This window comes from Artibeus jamaicensis, unplaced genomic scaffold, assembly GCF_021234435.1.
Source record: "Artibeus jamaicensis isolate MK-2021 breed Jamaican fruit bat unplaced genomic scaffold, CSHL_Jam_final scaffold_369, whole genome shotgun sequence".
Classification (NCBI taxonomy): Eukaryota; Metazoa; Chordata; class Mammalia; order Chiroptera; family Phyllostomidae; genus Artibeus; species Artibeus jamaicensis.
Window position 1 is genome coordinate 42,383,793 of NW_026522042.1, and position 13,278 is coordinate 42,397,070.

A 13,278-nucleotide genomic window follows, 5' to 3' on the forward strand; every position below is an offset into this window, starting at 1 on the left:
TTAGGTATTATTTTCTGTACGTTTCTGGGTAAGCACTGGGTAAGATTGTGTTCCTAGCCAATAGCACATTTCCTGCTTTCAATGTCAGGATGACAATAGCTGCAGTGAATGGTGCACCTTTGGTGTGCTGGGGCTACCCCTTTAAGTGAATTGGCAGGAAAGGATTCAAACAAAGATCAGAAGAAGATTCCTTGGGGTGTTGGGAGTACAGCCATGGACAAAGAGCAAAAGAGCACCTTCCAGATAAGGATAATGTGTATTAAAAGAGAAGAAGTTGCCAAACAAGTTCTTATTTATTGCATCAACTTATTTCACATCTGTATTGATATCTAATCCTAAGAACATCTTCAGGCATGAGTGTCATGCCTATCTTAGGGATAATGAAACTGAAGTACAGCGAGCATAAGTAATCTGTTCAAAGTTGCACAGCTAGTAAGTAGAAGAACTAGGGTTTGAATCTAGTTCTGTCTGCCTCCTAATTTTGACTTGTAGTGAGAAACTCAAATATTAGACCATTTTTTAGAAAAGCTGTTCATATTTATCTGAATTAAGGAAAGAAGCTAGGTTCTTTGATTACCAGCTTGATATTATAAGTAGCCATATCTTTTTTATTGAATATTTTACTTTGATATTAAGAAGGCTGGACCATTATGCATTGACAGCAGGGATTTAGGAGATTACCATGGCAATTTTCTCTCCTTCCTCCATAATAATAGGACTGCTGATTTTTAGCTGGAATATGGCCACATTCTTTGGTTTCCTCTCTAGTTAGATGTGGCCATGTATCTAATTGCTAACCCAATGGGAAATAAATAGAGCTGTCATGCAGTTTCAGTAAATTTCCTCAAAGAAAGTTGAAGCATGCCCTTTTCCCATTCCTTCTCCATTCCATCTCTCTTTCTGCTACTTAAAACTTGAATGGGATGGCTTGAACTCTTATGACCATCTTGGACCCTGAGGACAAAGGTCTTAACTCTAGAGATAACAGAGAAATGTGCTGAAGAATTCAAGTCTCTGAGGACTTTGTGAAGCAGTGGCCATTCATTCCTGGACTGCTCACATCCTACTTCTATACAAGAGAGACATTAATGCCTATCTTGTTTAAGATACAATAATCAAAGTCTTTGTTACTTGTAATCAGTGCTAATCCTAACTAATACAGTTTCATCATAGAGACAAAGAATAGAATAGAGATTACCATTTTCCAACAGTTTCCCTTATCATGAAGAATTCTGTCCCTTAAATTAAAAAAAAAAAAAAAAAAAAAAGGATGCCTCCTTCTCCATGTTCCCTGCCTGGATATCTTCATAGAGTTCCCTCCCCACCACCCACCCCTTAAAAAAGTCTCAAACCTTCAAGTCAAGTATTAGGTACTCAATTCCCATCTATTGCCAATAAAGTCAACACAACAACACAATTTGTTTAAGTTTTAAAGTTTTCTCCATTTCCTTCTTTTTCTCAGCCACTACTACTTTTACTTGCATATGTTTTATAATCTGGTTTGTCAAACTTGTATCTCTTTGCTCTTTCAAAACCCTCATTATAGTCTGCATGTTAAGAGAGTATATAATGTGAGGCTCTGCTACTTACTTTTACTTGCTCCCAGTCTTGATCATGGTATCTCCCCTGCCAGGTAAGTATTACTTGTTCCCATTGTTAATGATGTACGGCTGAAGGACTAGAAGAACAGACCTGAGGGCAAAAGGAAAATGAAATGAAATGCCCTGAGCAGCTCTCCAGGAAGGCTTGTCTAACTCTTTACCTGGAAGGTCTCTGTGTTAGAGCTTTGCTTTCTCTCATTATCAATAAGAATATAAATTCACTGACCAGGAACTCTTTCTTCATCTTCTATATGGTGCCAACACTTCATGAATACTTAATAAGTAATTAAATATTTGTAAGAAGAGGAGAGAAACCCAAAGTTTAAAACTCTCATCTTCATTTGTGATATTTTATAATTCCTTTAAAACCTATTCTTTAATGCATTTGACTAGGAGCTGAAGAAGCTTATTACTTCAGCAAGGGGAGGCCCAGAGGGGAGATCAGAGGGATTTGGGGCAGGGGCAGGTGGTAGAAGAGGCATTACACACTTGGGAGCCACCATTCCTACCACCCTGCACTCACTCATGATCCACTCTCTATCTCCACTCTCTACTATGGGACAAAATCCACACAAACTGCACCCTGCAGCTGTTGTTTGACCTACCTGCTTCTGCGAGTCTCAAAATAGTGTGATTGGTGGTGCCCACGACACAGGGAGGACAAGAAGAAGTGGAGGAATTCTTCAGATTATTCCTCAGGGGGGCACTTCTTAAAAGATGGGCTCTAGAACTCCAGAGATTTGGAATTTATAATGCCTATTCTTCAAGATATGGCAGGCAAGATAGTACACTTCCTAGAGTATACTATTTCCAAGTTTGGTTTAGTCAGTTCTCCACAGCCACCTACCTTGCAAAGATGACCAGCAATGTCTGCTCCCTGAGGGCTGCCGTGCCCTGTCACCAACCCCACCCTACTTCCCCATCAAGAAGCAGTAGAGTGAAGTGAGACTGTGGGCTGCCCTAATCCCTGGTACTACCTCCAATCCACCCAATAAAAGATGGACTGCAGGGCCCATAACCCTATCAAACACCTTTCCTCTGTGCCTTCAAGGCTTTTCTAGAAGATGAGCCCAATAAACCTTCAATGAAATCAGCCAGCAGGCTATCAGGATTTGATTGAGAAAAATACTGGGCTGGAAGTAAACCAACTGCTATTGACAAAATATTAAATGAGAAACTGACAGAAATAGAGGGGTACTAAAGCAAAATGAAAAAAAAAACAATAATCAAATAATAGTAATAGCTAACATTTATCGAGCATTTGCTAGGTCGGACATTGTGTATAAGTTATATATTTTGGATAACAATCCTTTATCAGATGTCTTTTGCAAATACTCTCTCCCAGTCTGTGACTTGTCTTCTCATTCACTTGGCAGTATCTTTCTCAGAGCAGAAGTTCTTTATTTTAATGAAGATGAACTTATCAACTCTTTCTTTAGTGGATTATGCTTTTGATGTCGCATCTAAAATTCCACTACTATATCCAAGGTCATCTAGATTTTTTCTTGTTATCTTCTTGAAGTCTTAGAGTTATATGGTTTATACTTAGGTCTATGATCCTTTTTGTGTTCACTTTTATGAAATGTGTTATGTCTGTGTCTAGACTTTTTGGGTGGTGGGAGCAATGTATATATGGATATCCAGTTGTTCAGCACCATTTGTTAAAAAGACTATCTTTTACTCCACTGTATTGCGTTTGCTTCTTTCCAAAGATCAGTTGACTATATTTACATTGGTCTACTTATGCATGGGTTCTCTACATCATTCTACTGATCTGTCTATTCTTTTACTAATACCATACTGTCTTGATTACTGTAGCCTTATAGTCAGTATTGAAATCGAGTAGTGGCAGTCTTTCAACTTTGCTCTTTTGTCCAATAGTGTGTTGTCTTTTCTTTGGCTTTTGCCTCTCTCATGTAAACATTAGAATCAGTTTGTCTATATCCACAAAATAACTTGCTGGGATTCTGATTGGCCATTGAACCTATAGATCAAGTTGAGAAGAATTGACGTCTTAGCAATATGAGTCTTTCTACCCATGAACATGGAATAACTTGCCATTTAACTCTTCTATTATTTCTTCCGTCATAGTTTTGTAGTTTTTCTTCTATAGATCTTGTACATAATTTATTAGATTTATACCTAAGAATTTCATTTTGGGGTTTATAATGTAAATGGTATTATGTTTTTTATTTCAAATTCACTTTTTCATGGCTGGTATCTAGGAAAGTGATTGACATTACTTCCAGGAGGATTTTTGTCAATTCTTTCAGGTTTCCTACATAGACAATCACATCCTCTGCAACCAAAGCAATTTTATATCTCCCTTACTAATCAATATTCCTTTTATTTCCATTTTCTTGTCTTATCATATTAGCTAGGACTTTCAGCATAATGCTGAAAAAAATAGTGGTGAGAGGGGACATTCTTGCCTTGTTCCTGATGTTAGTGGGAGACATGCTATGTACTTTACATAGATATCTCAGAAAATCCTTACATATACCCTGTGAGATAAGAACTGCTATAATTCTTATTTTTCATATAAAGATAGTGAAATCTAAAAGGTTATGACCAAGGTTACATAGCTTGTGAGTGGTTAGAGATGAGATATGCACTCTCATATTCTACCTCCAGTGTCTGACTTTTTAACCACTGTTTCAGGCAGTAAGATACCCTGACAAAAACTGTCAAGATCCCAAATGCTCCAACTTTTCAGCAAATACACAGATCCAGAGGTATAAAAATTAGTACATATTGCAAAAGTTACTCAATTGATTATAACATTAAGAATATATCTGAATTATATATTAATAGATAAAACTCAGTGGAATAATCTGGTGAATTTACCATATTCTTCTTGATTATAATTAATTTAATTTAGCCATATACATATTCCTGGGCTTTATAACATTAGCAATTACACAATATGAGTTAATGTGATACCACCCTGGATCCCTGAGGTTCCTATTCTAAACTGCAGTGAGCATTTTGGAAGTTCATATACAGATAGTGGCATCTATGAAATCATTTAACAATAAAAAATAAACCTGATAAGACTTTGAATATTGTCATCACAGGCAACATACTAGGCTTGTGTGTCCAGAAATAGCTTAATTATAGTAGGTGGGAGAAGAAACAAATCACTTCTCATCCACTATGCCCAGAAAATATTTGTAAATGAGATTAGATTTTAGGAAGGGCCTTTTTTTAAGCAGGAAAAGTAGCACTTCTCCTTTCTGTGTAAACTTCCCACTAAGTGAGATTCAGCTGAGTGAGATTTTAGCTCAAAGATGAAGGTCTGGGGAAACTCTATTGCAGAGTTTCTGAAAGTACATAGTTTGTGGCACAGAGTAAGCCCGTCATAAATAATTACTAAATGACTGGATGAACAAATAAATGAAAGAACAACACTGAGTGGATTTTGGAGGAGGATGGGTTACCTTCCATTGTCCTTATATCTACATCCTGAATATGGCAATTTATGTATGTAACAGATTCCAGAATGAAGGTTTGAGCTATGTACTTCCTACATACACAACTGTTCCTCTGGGCATGGGTAGAGAGCAGGGTGAGGACTGGTCTATTTGCATAAGGACCCACACATCTCATAGGAGAATCAGTGATTGAATGTGGTGAGGCCCAGAGATTTTTCAGCTGTTAGGATTAAGCCTGCCCTAGCACTTCAGTCCTCCAGTCAGATTCACCCTTATTGAGGGACTATAGGTGTTTGTTTCCTGTGGTTGCTGTAACCAATTACCACAAACCTGGTGGCTTAAAACAACACCACGTATTCTCTTATAGTGCTGGAGTCCAGAATTCCAAAGTCACTATCACTGGGCTGAAATCAATGTATCAGCAGGGCCATGCCTCCTCCAGAGGAGGCTTTCAGAACAAGCTGACAGCAAGCAGAGGGAAAGTGGGAGGGGGTTATGGGGGGGGGGAGAAGGGTTTTCAAGAACATCTATAAAGGACACATGGACAAAACTGAAGAGTAGTAAAAAAAATCCATTCCTTGCCTCTTCCAGCTCTTGGAGGCTGCAGCATTCCTTGGTTTGTGGCCAGTCCACTCCAATCCCCAGGGCCAATATCTTCAAATCCTTCTTTGCTCTGGCTTCATATTGCCTCCCCTCTGTGTCTAGCAAATCTCCCTTTGCTTGCTCTTATAAGGATACATGTGGTTACATTTAAAGACAACTCTGATAATCCAGGATAATCTCCTCATCTCAAAATCCTTAACTTAATCATACCTGCAAAGATGTTGCCATATACTTTTATATTCAAAGATTCCAGGGTTAGAGTCTCTTTACAGACCATTATTTAGCCTACTACAAAAACGTTAGCCTGACCAAGGGACCTATGAGGGAACAAGCTCTTGGCTAGGTCTCCAGAAATTTATGCTATCATTTTAGGGAGGGGGAGTTTTACTAAACAATGGCTCAAATTAGAGTGTTACATGTAAATCTGCTATTTAAATGCAACATATTAGGGTTGCTAATATATTTAAGGAACTATAGATTGCTCATCATTCAGCTACTTTGCATCATTTAGTGATTCCCAAGATGATTTGTTTTTTGCCTGAAGCATAATTGCAATTTAATTAATGCTATAAAAATGAATGTGAGCATATTAATGTAGAATTAAGTTACAAAATGTTAAATTTAGTATATATTCTGTGAGGTGTGGCTCATTCATGACTTCTGTTCTTATCATCTTGTGTTGCATAGCTGGTAACTGTAAGTTCAACATGAAAATGGTTTTTGAACATCCATAGACATTTCACTGAGCTTAGGGATGAATTTGTCACTGAATTCTGTGATGATTCGTATTCTTAGTCTGTTGAACTTGCGGGAAAATAATGGCTATGCCATCACTTACATAGGGATCCAATGTTGGCCTAGCTTGCCATAGCATAAGAGACTTGAACTATATCCAGAATTTTTCCAGTCTAACCACAGAGAGAAATGCTGAGCCATTTCACTTGTTTAAAGAAAAGGTATAATCCTGGCATTGGGAGGGGCCCTCTGAGATTTCAGAGTTTAACTACAGCTCTGGTTAACACCAAGCTCAGAAGTCTGGGGGAGTGGGTCGGGGGTGGACAGGGAGGCAAAGGATGTTAGGTCAAACCCCCTTTCTAACAACCACCCTCATGACAATGAGGCTCTGTTGCTTTTCCCTCTCATCCCGTATCAGCATGTGGTGCCTGACACATTCTTTTCTCATGACCTGGAAAGGGAATCTCCATTGAGAGAGTGGCCATGTGTATAGTTACTAAAGGCCCTTATGGTGGAAAAGCCTACCTGAGTTTCTCCTCCTCAGTGTCTAAAAGGCTCAGATGCCTTGCAAAGGAAAACAGATCTTCAACAGCTGCCCTCAAGGTTACCAACAACAGCAATGCCCTGTACCCATCTGCCCCTGCCAACCACACAAAAGTACATATTCTCTTTCTCAAGTACCTGTGAGGCCTCTATTCAATGGCTGCCAGAAATGGAAAATCAATTTCAGATTTATATCCACTGGGCAGTAAGTATATTCCTTAGAAATAATGAGTTGTGAGGTCATCGAGGGCTTGTTCTTTTTCCTGCTTGTAGAGACAATTTAATTCTAGAAAAAAAAAGTGACTAATGAACAGGACATTCTAATTTCAGTGATGTGCTTTTCCCATTTTAATGTTAGCTGAACCGCAAAAATGTTCATTTTTCTCTCTTCATTATTCCTCAGGGCTCAGGAAGAACAGTGTCGCCAAAGGGGGGAAAAACTGGGACATTACTGCTCCCTCCACCCCGCTTCCAAAAAACAAAATAGGATGCAGCTCTGGCCTCAGCCAGCCTGTGTTTCCACTGTTTTTGGTGGAGCCATTCCACTTACCAGCAGGATACCCACAGAGCAACATTTTCCATATTTAGATAGAGTAGGACATAAGAAGGACAATGTGGTTCAGACATTCAACATGACATTCAACAAGGCAGAAAGAAGCCTGATATGCAAGAATAAGAAGTTCCCTTTGCAAGCCTTCCAACAAGCAAACTCACAACCCGCCACCCCAAGTCCATAGGTACAGTCTCTTGTGTGCCTATCAGCTATGATTCTGACACTGTGAAAACCCCGTGGACAAGCATCTTCTCATTTAATCTTTGCAACAGCCCTTTGACATAACACAGTGACCAAATTATAGAATTGGAATTAGGACCCAGATAACAAAATCTGCATTCTTAAACCCTGTGCTTTAGTTCAATGGTTCTCTAAGTTAAGCATACATCAGAATCACCTGGAATGTTTGTCAAAATGGAACGTTGAGCCCCACCCTAGGATTTCTGACTCGGTAGGTCAAAGGTTCACATGTTAAGAACCACTAATGCCTCTCTCTGATCATCAACAATCACATTCTACAAAAAAAAACACACCAAAACTTCAAATACAGAACTCCCTTCTATGACTTCTGTTCCCTTCCTAAAAGAGAATCTGAGAATAATGGCTAGTGTACCCAAGGCCAGGTAGAGAAATAGGAAAAGGTACTGAGTTAGAGATACATTTCTCTTGTAACAACTTCTCAGTTCAAATGAAACTCTCTATAGTGGCCCTGGGCATCCATGATACACGTCCTTAAGATTATGACTATCTCTTTAAAGTGAGTGCCTCTTCCACATGGGCAAAAGTTGATCTTATGGGAATGACTATTTTATTCACCATCCTAGCCCCTGGATTAGTTCTCATAATTTAGAATACTTTGCATTTTCTATGTCTCTTGAGCTATACTGGCCCTACCATTCAGACACCTCAGTGAACTCAGCCATTGATGCACCCAAACAGCTGCAGTGTCCGTACTATGCTCTCTGTGAGTTTTTTTCCTTTCTCTTTGAGGGTATGTCCCTCTCTGTCTATATTCTCTCTCTTCCTGTCTTGCATTATTGCTTACAATTTTCTCATGGATTAGTTAACTGTTGGTGATTCAATAGTGAATCTGCTGAAGCACAACAAAATGAAATCTCTCAAGAATAGACAGCCAAGGACCCTGATTACACTGGGCCAGGATCCAACATGACTCTTCTCCCCTACTTCTCTTCTCCCAACCATGTCCATATTCCAGACCTGAGACAGCTCCTCCTCTCTCCCCTTCACGTGGGACAGTGGGGCCTTTCAGAATGGAGTATAATTACCCAAATCCTCCCAGTGATGGAGCCGCCTCCTGTAACTTCCTGAACCTCTATAAACAAGGGCTATCATACCTCCTTAGTCCTCATGGAGCTGTTGTGAGAAGGTTAGCACGATCAAAGCCTACTTTACTTGGAGACTAAGGTTAGTTTTTTATGTTTTAATACTAAAAAGTCATAAGATAACAATAATGAAAATAAAGCTTCAAGTTCCATCTGTCTGCATTGAAAGACTCATGGAAAGTTATTTTCTTACTAAATATTTATAAAATAGACAGGCTTTGCAAAGAGAACATTTGTAAATGCCTACAATGTACTTAGAATACAGAGGTTCCAGCTATGCTATTCAATTTAGTCACCATAACAACTGAGAGCTTGGCTTCATTATCCCCATTTCATAGTCAATAAAGCTGAGGCTGAGAGGTTAATGTAATTTGACCAAGATCAAAATGAGTCAAGGCTGGAACCCAGACTTGTCTCTCCTCTATATTCCATGCTTTTTTGGAAAAGACTATATTAAATAAAGATGGCGAAGTGAAAACCAAAGATAAGCAATGTAAAAAGGAAAATCAAGAAAGAGCATACAAAGAAAAACACCAAAAGCATTTACATGGATTATACAACCAGGACATTTCCAATTCTGACACCAATTCCAATGTATGGTTTTTTTCTTCAACATAACATCAAGCACTTAGTTCAGTTCTCCATGGACACTGACCAGATGTCAGTTCTGGGAACTCAGTTCTGATACTATCTTCCTAGAGGTAGCATTGGACTGCACAGGTTAAGCTCTCAGTCCAGTAAGACTTCACTCCCTTCCCCTACTTCAGTCACCAACTGCATGTTGAGGTGGTTACTTTAGCTCAGGAAATCAGTTTACTCGCTAGATTGCCAGTTTATTGCAAAGGATGCAAATCTACAGCCAGATGAAGATACAAAGGACAAAAGCAGGAACTTTTGCCCCCATAGAGTTTGGTCCCTGAGAGGTGGATGTGTTTTGATTCACCAACCAGGAAGCTCTCTAAAAGCCCTTTGAGTTTTTATAGAGGCTTCATTACATGGACACACCTGAATAAATCACTAGCCATTAGTGATTGAACTCAATATCCAGCCCCTCTCTTCACCTCAGAGGTCAGAGAGTGGGGCAGAAAGTTTCAACCCTCTGCTCCAGGCTGATTCCCCTGGCAAACATTCCCCTTCCTTAGGTTACCTGGGGCTTTCCAAACATTGCCTCATTAACATAAAAATCACCTTGATCAACTGATAGCCTCACTTAGGAAGGAAATTCCAAGGTTTTTCTTCAAGGTATCTGCAAGAACCCTGGTGAAGTGAATTGCCTTCTCTTCCTTACTTTTTTCTGACTAATTACTGAGGAGCAAGCCAACAAGATGTTGCCACAACACCCAGGCCATAAAGGGTTGGCCTGGAAGACACACCTGCTACTCTTTTTTTTATAGATGGGGGCATGAGATGCTAGTTAGGATTTATACCACATCTGAAAATGCCCCAAATGCAGTCCCTATCTTTGGGGTAACTAGTGTGGGCAGCCCAGTCTCAGATATAGGTTCCTCACAGACCCTAACTTGTGCAGCTGCTTTTATGGACTATAGTATAGTAATCGAGGTTAATTGCTACCAAAAGACACACACACAATGATTTTTTTTACATCCGTTTAGTGAGATGGTTCCAGCATAGAGATATTTTCCCAGGGGCACTGTGGTGATTTGCTCTCACGGTTTATGTGCTCCTTACATTTATGGGTTATGCACAAGCTAATGGGGCTAATTGTTATTGCTCCAGTGGAAACCCCTTTAACATTTTCCCCTACCTCCTGCCTAAATGTCAAGGCCATTGTCTTCTGGTGCTTTGGTTTTTCCACATTTTGTAGTCTTCATCTTTTAACTGCAGTTTGAAAGAGAAAAAAAAGTTACCATGACTGGAGGCTGGCAGGCTTGACTGTTGCTCTCTGCTCAAGAGAGATTTATTTTTTGACTCACATAATAAAATGATTTAAGAAAAAGAATCCTCAGCATTCAGGCTCTGCTTCTAGCTTCAAAGACTTTTACAAGCTGCAATTCATTAAACTCAATAATCATTTGAGGCCAGTGAGCCGACCTCTGCAAGGAGAGGGGCCAAGCCCTCCTACCCCACCCTCTTTCTCTTTGTGTTCCGAACCCCAGAGAGCAGGAGGAGTGGAATAATGGTGCTCCCACCAGGCGGCCGCCCATGGCCCTCAGCCCAAGCCTGCTTTTCTTCTCTTCCTTGCCAAGGCTCCACGCTCCACTTAACCATTGGGTACAGGCTCTTCTCTCCTTGGGGCTGCGTTTGTCTGCCTTGCACAAAATAGACAGTCTGCACACATTTTTGTTTCCTTTAGATAAATGAAGAATTTCCTAGCCATGGGGCCCAACCAAGCCTTACATTTGCCCATGGAACAGATTCTTTCCTCCTTGGCCACTTAAAAACAGTGAGCCAAGAGGTATTATGCCCTGTTGTCACCAAGAGACAGAGCCAATGTGCCCCACAGCATGGAGGGCGCATTGTCCCAACAGGTGTCCTCGCCATCCCAGCCAGCTGCAGTTACCCCCTGGCAATTCCCCATCCTCTACCGCCAAACGGCTGCCTCTCCAGACAGAGGGTGGCATGGCTGACTGTGGATCTTTGGTATCAGAGTCACCACAATGAGAGGTATGTGGTCCACTGAGCTCCTGTGGGCCATTCCACGGTTTGAAAGCCTCATTTCTTTTGTCTTCTGTTCCTTCATATGAACCCTACCCAGATCTCTTCTTAGAAAATGGGAAAAAAATAATAAGGCACCCATAAGACTCAACCATGGCATATTAAATTTCATAAGGCAGTGCCACATTAATTCTTATTGTTCTTCTTTCTTTCCAGTTGCCTTGGTTCTTCTCAACTCTACCCACCAGTTTAAGAAAACACCAAGCATAGGATCCCTTTAATACACTACATTAACAATTCTAGTGTACGACGACAAAGTGGGTCTACTTCTCACAGCTGATCATTTCCTAGTGGTATCAAAAACATTGAGTTTCATACACAGAACAACCTTAAAGCAGAAACTTGTGCCCTGATCTTCTTGGGCCAGAGTTCATGGAGGTAAAAGATAAATAACCAAACCTCAAACCAGGCCTGACTCCTTCCTTCCTTTCCTTACTATCTCTCTCACTCCACCTCTGTGCCTTTTCTTGAGTCAGCCCCAAGGCACGTGTTTTCTCCACTGCTTTTTCCTCTTGTCCAAATATTTACATCCCGCCCCACATCTAAGGCCCAAAGGCCTTAGCAGCAGCTCCTTGAAGGCTTTTCTTTCTGCTGTGACCCAAATGAATCTCTTTTCTTCCGGTGCTTAAAATGTTCATATACATTCATCTTCAAAATCATAATTTTAAACTTGGAAGGAACATTAGGCTCCAAACCCTCTCTGTTTACAGACTATAAAATCGACTCACTCTAAGGACTTTCCTTCCCTGTGTCACACAGCTGGGTGAAAAAGAATTCCCATCTCCTGACAAAGACCTGCCTTCCTACCTCCCCCAGAGATAATTGCCAGAGGCAGAATGCCTGTGAATGCCCGGGGCATCATGCATTGCTCCTTGAGCCCCCCTGAAAAGCAAGCAAGGCAAAAGGGCCACTGCTTTCAGCAGAATTCACTTCATTCCACTGTGAACCAGGCTCGTGTCTCCAACTACATTCTGTTGGCACGTAATACTTCCTTACTCAAAACATCTCCAGGAAGTTCTGTCACAAGCCCCTGATATCCAGTTTTTCCTCCTTTTCCCCAATTCTGCTTCTTTGCTCAGTTCACTGTCTAGACCCCCTCTGGACACAGAGCACTCAGATGTGTTTACTAACACATTCAAAGTTAAAAACTCTCTCTTTAGAGTGATACTAATTGGCACCAATATGATCAGGAAAGAGCCCATATGATAGGACTTGGTTATAAGGAGTAAATCCAGATAACTCAGAATATACTTGGACTAATCTCCTTGATTTTAAGAATTTAAAATTTATAGAAACACTTCAGGAGTACAAAGAAGTTTTTTTTCTGAACCTTCAGAGAGTAAGTTGCTAACATGATGTGCCACAACCCCAAAGTACTTGAGTGTGTAATTCCTACTAAAAACGGTATTTTCCTACAAAACCAAAATAGATATCAAAATCCAGACACACTGATGCATCACTAGTAATCACAGACCCCATTCAATTTTGCCCAATTTTCCAACGAAATTATGTAGGGACAAAGTATCTAATCCCAGATTATGCATTAAATTTAGTTGTTACATTTCTTAATGCCCATCAGTCTGGAACAACTCTTTAGTCTTTCCATGAGTTTTGTGACATTAACACCTTTAAAAAGATTATAGGCCAATTATTTTGTAGGAAATTTTTCAGTTTGGGTTTGTCTAGTATTGCCGTATGATTAGAGCAGGTTATATATTTTGGGAAGAAATATTACAGAATTGATGCTTTCATGTACCATACATAGGTGGTACATCAATGTGTCCCATTTA

At 40.1% G+C, this 13,278-nt stretch overlaps 1 long non-coding RNA gene across 1 annotated transcript in view; it reads right to left on the bottom strand.

Annotated features, from left to right (window-relative positions):
- Positions 1-1,608: 1,608 nt before the first annotated feature.
- Positions 1,609-13,278, bottom strand: part of LOC119039994 (uncharacterized) — an 86,251-nt gene continuing 74,581 nt past the window's right edge. The window contains exon 3 of the long non-coding RNA XR_005080766.2: positions 1,609-1,692. This is a non-coding gene — a long non-coding RNA (uncharacterized LOC119039994). The remainder of the gene's footprint in view (positions 1,693-13,278) is intronic.